At 35.1% G+C, this 12,600-nt stretch overlaps 1 long non-coding RNA gene across 4 annotated transcripts in view; it reads left to right on the top strand.

Annotated features, from left to right (window-relative positions):
* Positions 1-1,106: 1,106 nt before the first annotated feature.
* Positions 1,107-12,600, top strand: part of LOC106875915 (uncharacterized) — a 12,583-nt gene continuing 1,089 nt past the window's right edge. Inside the window, exons 1-2 of one of the 4 annotated variants that reach the window (XR_016245122.1) lie at positions 1,107-1,555; positions 9,614-9,855. This is a non-coding gene — a long non-coding RNA (uncharacterized LOC106875915). Of the gene's footprint in view, positions 1,556-3,050; positions 4,308-9,613; positions 9,856-12,600 lie in introns of those variants that run through there. The other 3 variants (XR_001410173.3, XR_016245120.1, XR_016245121.1) reach the window with 3 other exon arrangements.

Below are 12,600 nucleotides of genomic sequence, written 5' to 3'. Positions count from 1 at the left end.
ATTACAGGTACAACTCATTTTTGCCAGCTGAGGGGACTGGAGCAACGTGAAACAAAGGGTCTTGCTCAGGAACACAACGCGCCGCCGGAAATCGAACCTACTATGTTACGATCGTGAGGCGAATGCCTTAACCACTAAGTCACGCGCCTTCACACACACACACACACACACACACACACACACACACACACACACACACACACACACACACACACAATGATTGTTTAAAAACTAAAAACGAGACAAAACTTCAAAGCGGAGTTATCTTCAACTCCGTCAATCATTTGCTTCCTGAGCCCAACGCAAAAACAAATATCAGTTTATGGCATTCTTTTTTCGGTTTGATACTTATTGTTTGATATTAAAGATATTAAAAATATTCAGATTTTTATTAAAAACCAAGAAATGTTTAGAATATAAGAAGCATATATCAAACAAAGGGCAGCGAATGGATCATGTACGTCTTTTGAAAACATGTTTGCTAATCCTATTGTAATATTATGAAGTTAGAAACCCCGCTTCTGATCAAACAGATCTCAACCAATCTTTAAAATAAAATTGAATTTAAAATTATCATTGTTTATTGTAGCAAGGTTTTGCTTGGAAGGGAGAATTTGTCGAAATATTGGCTTACATTCTTCTCTCAATATACATTGTATTTTTTGGTTAACAAACCAATGAAGAGACTTTTTTTTTACGCGGTCGCCCAACCTGATAAAGATAGTAACCAAATCCCTTTCAACTAACAAATCAAATTTATCAATGCGACAATAAATCTTTTATCTTTTACCTGTTTCAGTCATTGGACTGTGGCCATGCTGGGGCATTGCCTTGTTGAAGGGTTTAGTCGAATAATTTAACCAAAACTGCTTTCAGCCGACCAAGAAGACACTATTAATACCGACACAGATGTACACAGATTTATGTGTTTCTTTGTTGTAGTTTAATTTTAAAGTTAGTGTTTAATCCTGCCTATATTTAGATTGAATGAATGTGGTCATGTGCAGTGCCCCCTTGTGGGCATGGAACGATACAATAACACCAGATGCAACGCACAATGCATAGAAGACTTCTCGGGTGGGATAATATAGTTTTAAGCTGGGAGATTTCCAATCCAGTTTCGCTGTATTAAGAGATTTTATCAGTAAGACAGACGCACAGACAAACAGACGCGCACATTCATTCGTTTAAATCAATGCAAAGACAGACAGACGCGCACATTAATAAGTTTATCCATGGGTACATGTCAGAGTATGTCACGTATATGTGTGTCAGCCAATCACATACGCGCACCCATGGATAAACTTATTAATGTGCGCGTCTGTCTGTCTTTGCATTGATTTAAACGAATGAATGTGCGCGTCTGTCTGTCTGTGCATCTATTCTAACTGATGAAATCTCTTAATACAGCGAAACTGGAATGTAAATCTCCCAGCTTAAAACCATATTATCTCGCCTGAGGAATCTTCTATGCATTGTGCATTGCATCTGGTGTTATTGTATCGTTTCACGCCCACAAGGGGGCACTGCACATTCAAGATGTACAATTGCTGTGGTAATAAATTCTCTTTTTTTTTGGTACATTCCGTCTTCTTTATTAAACTATAATATATATATGTACACACACACACACACACACACACACACACACACACACACATATAAATCTCTTGTGTGTGTGCATGCGAGCGTGCGTATGTGTATCTCGTTTCTGTAACATATAGCAGTTTCTGTGAAAGCGCTTGGTGTTAATTGACGAACTTTATTATTTTCTTAATTTCGGTAATTACAGGAGACAAACTTGGACGTGTTTCGGTCTTATTACACCTTCTCGGACAAGTACAGACTTAAACGTATTTGACGACATAGTGATGAGACAATCTACTAAATATTGTTTTTCATCCATATTTCAGTAACTCTGTGTGTCTCGATTAACCAAGCTGTGGGGGGCAGATATCCTTGGAAAATGTTCCCTGTGATAAATGAAGGTTCTGTGATAAATGAAGGAGTTTCTCATTTGCTTGACATTACAGAAACCAGAGATGTTTTATGATTATTTATCCACCATAAAAAGATCGATTCTATAACTGTTGGAATATATTTATCTTGGATCGAACTGTAGGTGAGTGGGATTGCATCAGGACAGTTTGTGTGAGACGATAAAGACTTGTCTGTAAATTCCGTACTATAGGGATACGCTAGAATGTATCCCCTTTTCTTCATTTTTTGCTTTTTTATAACTGCTGAGACGCACGAGGAAGGACTGAGGCCCAAATCCTTCTCAAGGTCTCGGTGACTAATTGAAAGGAAGTGGGGGGGAGTTATTCTCAGATCAAAACCTGGCCAGAATGCTTGGAACCGAGTAGGCTTTGCAGTGGGAACCCAAGAGCCAAGTGGTAATTTTAAATTGGGTGACAGATCAGGCCTGTCATACATACCCCCCCCCCCATAAATAAATAAAAGTAAAACGGGCCCCTCTGACTGGTGGATCGACCACAAAACTTCGTAGTCGTGAAGCGAGTGCCTTAATCACACAGCCATTTCGCAAAACACGCTGACTTCTTCGAATTGGACGACATTATACCATACTTCCCGATTGTAATGCGATTCATGTACACATCTCCCCCACCCCCAGGAATCTTATTTTTATAGAGAAATTCTAGTATCAGGGACACTCCAGAGATTTTCAATGAGAAATATCAATAACATTATCGATAGATAGATAGATAGATAATATACATATATACATATATATAACTGTATGCATATATAAATCTCTCTTTCTCTCCCTCTCTCTCTCTCTCTCTCTCTCTCTCTCTCTGTATATAAATATATATATATATATATATATATATATATATATATATATACATACATAAACGTGTTCGCAATATATTGACTCCAAATATGGAATAAAGGCCGCAACACTCGAACGGATATCCTTTTGCCAGCTTATCCTTTTTAAAATTGACAACTCTAATCTAATTAATCAGCAGTAACAATGATTTTCTTTTTGAATCTATGAAATAATAAATTTATATCAGCTGCTACGTATTCTATATTCTACACACTCGCTACATTGGTTGTGCAGAAGAATTTCATGATAATTCCAAACTGGCGAAAACATTTGGTTTTTTTTCAGTATTTTCTGCGCTGTCGTGTTTTTACGTTGATGAAATTAGAAAAAATGGTTGGTACCTGCAAAAAGAAAAAGAGAAAAGAATAATGGCATTACCAATAATCAAATAAATTCCGATTTAGTTGATAAAATGAAGATGAATTCAAGTGCAACTGATGTTGTTGAGATATATGCAGCAGATGAGAACAAAAAAAAAGAAGGAAAAAGAAAGCAATCGCCGTCGTCGTCGTCGGCGTAGAGAGACTTGGGTTGCAACAGCCGAAAGAAAACTCTTTCGTTTAAATAAGTTAAAATCGAGAATACAAGGAACGCGTTGTGGGCGTCTGCGTTAGCAACAAGCAACCCAAAGGAAATATAAATATAAATACATGTAAAATAAATTATTTGCTGTGTGGCAAAGGAAAATTATCAACATTTCTGGTGAGGCAGTGACATCATCAAATTTTACTGTTATAAATCTGCTTGAAATATTTGATGATGGAGGAGTGTTGGCTGTTGAATGTAAATCAGTCTTTTTTGTTTGCCGGGGAAATACAACAGAATGAACTTACACTTACTGAATATTTGGACTAACCCATACAATTCTAAAGAATTCCGTTTAAACATAACGATTAAGTTTTCAGTTTCATCCGATAAATATTTTGTATTTTGCACCAGCTTCGACACAGTTTCTCAGTTACAATTTAATGAACATTATTCAAAGAATATCATCGAGTTTCTAAAATCAAAAATAAAATTGCCCACCGCATATTTCTGGTACTTTATTTTCCAACTTTAACTCGTATGATGGTAAGAAACAACTCTCCACCAGAATCAGTCGGTGTTGGGTATGTTGACCTTGGAAATTTTGATATTTTCTCTTTGGATAACATATCACTTGTCTTCTCTCGCTTAATTTGATATTGTGGGACATCATGTAATTCACGATTGTCTACAAATTCCAGGATCCGTTGCTCCCCAATAACCACTGGACATTCCTCTTTTTACGTGTTATGCAGGCTTTCAAAAATTTCTTCAAAATAGATATGTGTTAGCGTTTTTCATTGGTTTGACATCGACGGGCGGTCTAACTGTTAAAACTATTCCTTATAAGTTTTGAAATCTCTGTAATAACCTGAGATTCTGTGGACAAAGTCTCAGGTCACCTGATGTTATAATGCATCTATGGGTAAGTTTTCATTCTATTCCTTAGTCGTTTTAAGCAAATATATTGTGTTTCACAACAGCAAACAAAATGGCCGGAGACGATCTCTGAATCATATGATCTAAAATTCAGCAAAGTATTCACGTGTTACTGCCTAAACATTTTTTTTTGTAATGATAAAGAACGTCTAAACATAGTTTTTTCAGTTTCTACGAAGATTTGCGTAATATTTTCTTTCGTAGAAACAGAAGAGTTCCGGCAACAAATTGTAAATAAAGACTCGATAATTTCGTCCCATGTTCACGCAACACCCAAGATATATATTTGAATGCTGCTGCCGTGTAGAAGAGAAACGTCTATAAAGAAATCTTGTATTTTTATGCATTGGTTGTTTGCCATATTACGTTTGTTCTTTGTTAGCTTTTATATGTAGCGTTGTTGACCTTTTAACGTTTGCTGAGAATAAGCCGAGCAAATTAAGCTCGTATTATCACCACAAATCTACCTGGTATTCAATAATGGCACAACATTTAGTTCAAAGGTGACAGCGTAAAGAACACGACACTAGAAGTAATTCTATTTAGTTGCAAACTTAGAAATCATGTCACACGTTTATAATTTAATAAGAAAGCAGGAAAATGGTTGGATTCTTTGGAATTATTTGAACAATATGTTAAATAGATTAATGGATAATTTGGTTTTATTTTGTATATTGTTACTGACACGTGATCGTCTGTCAGACACTTAGTGACGTTAAGCAGACAATCCTTATGCATATGTATAAACTATAATGACAGCTTGTAAATGAAATCTGCAATTACGCTGCTCGTAGATGCTTATTAGTGATACAGTCCGTAAATATAATGTAAAGTAATAGTCTGTAGATATTGATTGGATATCTACAGCTTGTAGACGAATGTATTGTGAGTACTAGAATCTTCAAGGTCATAGGGACAAAAGTAGTTTTACAGAATCCAACAATCCATACTTACAAATGAGTAAAATGGTTGCTAGCACATTTCATGGAGAAAGCCCGTGAATTGAATTAAAACGATACCCTTAGTACTGAAAATAATCATTTCCGAAATTATCAATTCCGTCAAGGAAAGACAAGAGAGACGACTCTGACATTTTAGAATAATCAAAATTAATTAAATGCCGTGGTGAGGAGTTAGTGAAATGCTTAAATTCGCGAGGACAACTCTATATATTTTGTTCTTATTAGATCTTTTCAGCGAAGCATTGTCTAAGCGTGACTTCTGGACATTAGTCCTTACATACGATGTAGTATCCCATTGAAGGTGTAGGAGGGGAAGAAGAAGAACGAAAAGATGAAAAAAAAAAAATTTCCATATTCTTCTAAACACCTGAATTTATCGAGCAAGTTCAACAGACCATTGATTATAATCCCAGAAAGTCCATGAGGTCAATTGCAAAAGATTTCCATGTGTTAGAAGGAACAGTCAAAACTGTTGTCCACGAAGACATCAGATATAAGTCTTATATGATGAGGAAAGGTCAATTTGTCAGAAAAGGCAAAAGAAAATCACTACATTAGATCTAAAAGGCTCTGAAAACAAACTGAAAAATCCAGCAGAAGATTTGATTTGGTTTTTCTCAAACGAGAAAAACTTCGACCAAGATCAAAAAGTCAACAGAAAAATGACAGCTGGTTATGTGCAGATCTTTCTGAAGTTCCAAGTGTTATGCATACAAAATTTCCTGCAACTGTCATGGTTTTAGGGGTTGTCAGCAATGACAAAGGGTAGGGGATATCTATAGGCCGGAATACCAACCAAATGTCACTTAATTCAAAATCTGTTGTCTTCTTTAAAACTCGATATCGTATATTTGGAGACACTATGACAAATATGTAAACAAATAAGATAAGACGGTCACGTTGGGAACGTCTTAGACCACAGTTTTGCGCGACCAAATCAGGCTGATTATTAAAGGCGTTCCAGTTGAGCACGAGCGGATGTGGATCGAAAAAGCAACAACAGCCAGGTCAACCAGGGACAACAACAACAACAACAACATCAACCAAACGACTTCTGATGTCTTTTTTGTTTTCTTTTAGTCACATCGGAATTAATTGGTTTAGATTTGAGATAATCGTCAAATGACAAATTCCTGATCTCCATCATTAAAATATGCATCACACAGTTTAAACCATCTGTTTACAAAGATGAACTTAATTCATTAACACTATTTGTAGCGGCCATCAAATATTCAATCATTTAAACACACACACACACACACACACACACACACACACACACACACACACACACACAACCATAATCCTCATACTTGCAACATTTGCGAGCTTCTTTGCAAATCGTTGTCGGGACTCAAATGTCTCAATCGACATATTAGCATTTATGACTGACAAAGAAACATACATACATACATACATACATACATATATATATATATATATATATATATATATATATATATATATATATATATATATATATATATATATATATATATATATATATATATATATGTGACTAAATGGTTAACAAGCTCGTGTTGCGATCACGTGGTTTCGAAATCAGTCCCACTGCATGGCACCTTGGACAAGACAGTTCTACTATAGGCCAAGGCTGACTAATGTCTTGGGAGTGAATTTGTTTAATGGAAACTGTCTAGAAGCCTGTCGTACATACATATTGTACAATATATATTGTTTGTCTGCATGTGTGTGTGTGTGTGTTCTCCCACTATCACTTCACAAGAAATAAGTACTGGGGGCGGTTTGATTGACTAAACCCTTCACGGAGGTGCTGCAGCATGGCCGCAGTCCAGTGATTAAAACAAGTGAAAGATAAAAGGTAAGAGATAGATGATAAGTTATTTTGGGATACAACAGGCAACGATTGATACGACCGTCTAATATTTATAAATGAGCCCAGAATGCGAAACGTTTGAGTGAAGTAACATCTTTTGACTGTGCGTCCTAAATGAAGATTGGTTTGGAAGGCAAGTGTAAACTGGTTTGAGGAATGGCGTAAAGTCGACATGTTAGTTTTCACACTATATTTATTGAACAGAGTTATTGGATGACTCAATATGATGTCTCTGAGATCTGTCAAGGAATTGTTCTGCATATATCCTGTATGGATACTGACATGTCTATTTATCAAGAAAATGTTGTTTTCGTAAACAAAGAGAGCACGCACGCACGCACGCACACACACACACACACACACACACACACACACACACACACACATTGAAAAGGTTAGGAAGTTTCACACGAATGAATATGTATTAAAAGAAAAAAAACCGAAAAGAAAAATTGCTTTGAAAATTTTACCATGGACAAAAGAAAGAAAGCATGTACATTTTTACCAAGATACTCTACCGTTTTCAATCGTTTTAAAAGACGATTTCATCACACTGAAATAAAGCGGAAAAATTATTTGAAATAAATTCAATTAAATTTATCTTACGTAATATCTTTCCTAAAAGTTCACGTTTTTATCAAAAATCTCTTGATGCTGCTGTTTCGCGTTCTTCTGATTGCTGTTGGCTCACAGAAGTAGCATCAACAACAGTTCAAGCAGTTGTTCTTCCTCATTGAAGATTGGCTAACAATAGTAGCAGAAGTAGCAGTAGCAATACAAGAGGCTGTAGCCGTCGTGGAAGACAATGAGCAATCTGGAAGAGGATGAGCGATCTGGAAGACCTGCTACTGTCGTCAACCCCGGAAATATGGTATTGTGTATCGAGAATTCGTCCCCTCCCGGGCCAGACCGTCAATCGAGAGTTCTACTGCGACGTTTTGAAGCGTTTGAAGAAGGACATTCACCAAAAGCGACCGGATCCGTGGAGCGCGAAGAATTGGATTTTTCACGACGGCAATGCACCTTGTCACCGAACTCGCCTCACATGTGAACTTCTCGCCAAAACCAACATGGTATCGCTTCCGCACACGTCCTTTTCACGAGGTTTAGCATCTATGGACTTCTATCTCTTCCCCAAGATGAAAATGCAGCTCAAAGGTCACTGTTTAACACCATTGTCGAGGTCAAGAGTGAATCTCAGAAGGTCCTAGACTCGCTTACGGAAAACGACTCCCAGGCTGGATTGCAAAAGTGGCAAGAACGCTGAGACCGGTGTTTTGCTGTGCAAAGTGACAATGTCGAAGGAGATGATGATAAAACTTAGATATTTTTTATTAGACACAACTAGTACGGAAACCTTTTGATATCACCTCGTACATCATATATTCGGAATAAGCAGATCAAATTTCGGAATAAGCAACCCAAATCGTATTATTTTTCAATATTTTAGTCTCTTTAAACTTCACCCTCCAATTTTCCTCTTTTTTACTTCCGCGAAAATATTTTCTGCAGTAAACTTTTTAATCCACATCGGAGAAAACGAAAGCATTACACTTTGGCTTTCTCGTACATTATATATATATATATATAATATATATATATATATATATATATATATATATATATATATATATATATATATATATATATATATATATATATATATATATAATATATATATTATATATATATATATAGAGAGAGAGATAGGAGATGGAAAAAGAGACAGATTAGTTTGTGTGTGTGTGAGTATGTGTATGTTGAATTATACGTAAGTTTTTCTTTCGTGTTAACATCTTATTTTCTTCTTCTAATTTTTTCTTTTCTCTTTATTGTTGTTGAATCCACTGCAAACCACACTCCCCCATGCAATGCGATTTTCTTGTTTGTCTTTCTTCATTTCTATTGAATAAGTTGCAGTTCTGACGTTTTTTTACGAAGGGACAACAACAATTATGAAAGGAATATGCATTTAGTATTGGAAGGACCGGCAAAAACTACTTAGAAATCGAGATAATACGAAACAAATTTCATTTTTTTCGTTTCATGAACAAAAATTTTCTTTGTTTTTACTTTTTTCTGGTAATTTTTATATTTCTGCACGAGTATTGAATAAAATGGAAGGCTTAGACAAAAGGAAGAGAGAATGGTGAGAGACAGAAACATTGGAAGGAAATAAAAAAAAAAGACAGAAAGAGTAAAAGAGAGAGTAGGGAGAAAAGGAAAGAGAGAGAAGGGGAGAGAGAATGTGTGTATGAGAGAGAGAGGTAGAGAGAGAGAGAGAGGTAGAGAGAGAGAGAGAGGTAGAGAGAGAGAGAGAGGTAGAGAGAGAGAGAGAGAGAGAGAGAGAGAGAGAGAGAGAGAGAGGAAGGAAGGAAAAGAATAAATTTTTGTGTTGGTGGGAAAAGTAAAGTGTGTTTCATTGTGAAAATCAAATTGCAAGTAACAAGTCAGATATTTCGTATTTTACAGGATGGTTCGAAGAGAATGCAATAAAGCCAAGAATAAGCACGTGACCCAATCTGTGAACCAAAAACTGGAATTTATAAGAAAATTCGAGACTATGCCTTTGTTGGAGAGAGTTAGTGAAAAGTTTGATGTTAACAGATTAAGTTTTTCAGACGTGAACACGGCTAACAACAAACTCATGGCATTCTCAGTGCGGCGGTTGATTCATTTCCTGTTTAATTAAAGGGTTCTTTGATAAATGTTTACTTGCTTGTCGTTTTATTTGAAGTTTTATGAAGTTTCGGATCTCGCCTTCTTCACAAACATCTCAACGTTTTGGACTCTGGGATCTGAAAAGTCGAATTAGGTCTCGGATTCAGATGTCAAGTGTAAGGGGACATGTTCATCAGAAAGGAGGCGATCAAAGTGAAACACTGATTGAGTGCAGAGGGACGACATGAAAGCTGTCCGAACAAATATTGTTTAAATAGCTCTCAAGTTATTCCATTCCATAGGTTTTAAAGTGCCCGACTTGGTTTAGCAAGTACAAATGACTATGAGAAGCTTATTGCTCTCAAACAAGAGTGAAGTTATTCTGCTATTATTGAGAATCGCCTAAAAATGGGGATTCTCAATATGGGGTTATTGAATGATTTTGATCAAATGCGCCTATGCAATGGCACAAGACTGGGGTTGAAGACGCTTATGGCACATATCATCGAAACTACTATTCTTACTGAGTGTAGGAAGAAAGAATATACAATTATATCCAGAATCCCACTCGTTTCAAGAATCGTATCTTTTCGATTTAGAAAACTTCAGTTTCTAGAACACAATAAGTTTTATTATGTCAATCAATAAATCCCAAGAGCAGGAACTGACAAATTCTACGTTGCCGATGGTTAATTTCATGGAGGATACTCAAGAGTTGGAAGCTCCCTAAATAGTTCTATTTATGCTCTAGTTGGTCAAGCCCCAAATATTGTATACCCTGAGGTTCTGACATGGAAATATGTTCATAATTGCCAAGACAATGATAGGAACAGAGTAAATATCGTACATATTGTGACTCGTAGCAACTCTTGATACTATTTCTTTATCACCGCATCCCTGGAAGTTCCAGTTATTTGGATGGGTGGGATTCCTCTGGCCATTCGTAGTTTTCACACATGTTAAGAATAATTATATTTCCATTGGTACTTTACCAATCGATACTTCGATTTATACTTATTTTTATAAAATATTTTTAAAATTTAATAAGTTTCAGGAATAAAGGATAATGTATTCATTAACAGTTTCGAATGAGTAAAACTATTTTCACAATTACTTAACCCTGTTTTCTGGTTTCATATGCTCGATATATATATGTATGCATACATATCGAGAGAGAGGTGGGTCAAATTGATATACATACATATACGTATATATGTATACATACATACTCATATATATATATATATATATATATATATATATATATATATATATATATATATATATATATATATGCATAAAAATATAAATATATATATATATATATATATATGTATAAAAATATAAATATATATATATATATATATATATATATATATATATATATATATATATATATATATATATATGTATGTATGTATATGAATATATGTTTATGTATGTGTGTATATGTACATATACACGGACAGACTTATGTATGTATATATGCATACATCTATATACATGTCTTTATATGTATACATATATCTTTATATATATATATATATATATATATATATATATATATATATATATATATATATATATATATACATATGTATGCATCTATGTATGTATGTATGTATGTACATATATATACATATATGCATGTATGTCCATTTGTATCGTTCACTCTAATCAGGTTGAACACCATGGATCACCATTCCGATCATTTTTGTCTATGTCGATTTTCCATTTTCTCTCTTTTTTTCCCCCTTCATTTTATCCTTCATTAAAAACCTGTCTAATCCAGTTTTCTAATTAAGTGTCCAAAATATTTTAACTTTTCTCTCTTTGATGGTGCCTAATAAAATCTTATTACTTCTTTCCCATCTTGATATTTCATCACTGGTCCTGTGTTCTGTCCACGATATTCTCAAAAGTCTTCTATATGTACGTATCTCAAAGACATGTTAATCTACTTGATAATACTTTGCCGTATGGAACTGAAACATGGAAATTAACAAAGTGCATCATACATGACACCTTAATTATCTTTTTTTCCCTTTCCATATTAATGTTTCTTGATGTCAGAATGTTTCACAACTTCTCATTTCAATTTCAAACCATCTCAATCTTTCTTTTGCTTTCTGCTTCACATTTCCCCACTTTTTCTGATTGCATATATCCCAGGTATATTATCTTTCTTGTCTATACAATTGGCTTCCTTCAATTCTAATATTTATTTTTGTGACTGTTGTTCCTTACAAATTACCATAGATTTTATTGTCATCACATCCATTTTCATTCCGTTCTATGAGACGTATCTATTGAAAGTTAGAAAGGCAGTGTGGTCTACACACGTGATACTGTTCATGTTACGACCTTCAGTTCATATTCTTTGTATGTCTTCTGTTTCTCTGAAGACCTCCTCAGTGAACAGATTGAATACGTTCGACGATGGAACACACATTGTCTGACTCCTTCGTAGCTTTATCCCTCTGTTCACTTCTTACCATTGCTTTTTGTTCTCAGAGCATTTAAATATTATTTGGCAGTATTTATCAAACGCCTTGAGATATGCGTTTGATTATCCTTGCATGGTATAGTCCGTCAAATCCCTTAATTTCACCTGTAAGGCAGTTTTTAAAATTTCGATCCATGATTAGAACTCTTTCACGTCTGGACCTCAGGTTACGTATTCACTCGCCAGTTCCAATTCCTGGTCCAAAGCCACTTTACAATTGACTTTATTCATTTTGTTTGTTTGTAATTCTTTGTTAAAGGCGACGGATTGGCAGAGTTGCGATTCCTCGCAG

The sequence above is a fragment of the Octopus bimaculoides genome, chromosome 18 (assembly GCF_046866305.1).
Source record: "Octopus bimaculoides isolate indiv1 chromosome 18, ASM4686630v1, whole genome shotgun sequence".
Lineage (NCBI taxonomy): Eukaryota > Metazoa > Mollusca > Cephalopoda > Octopoda > Octopodidae > Octopus > Octopus bimaculoides.
Note: the sequence above shows the minus strand (reverse complement) of the source record. Positions and strands in the feature narration are given on the sequence as shown.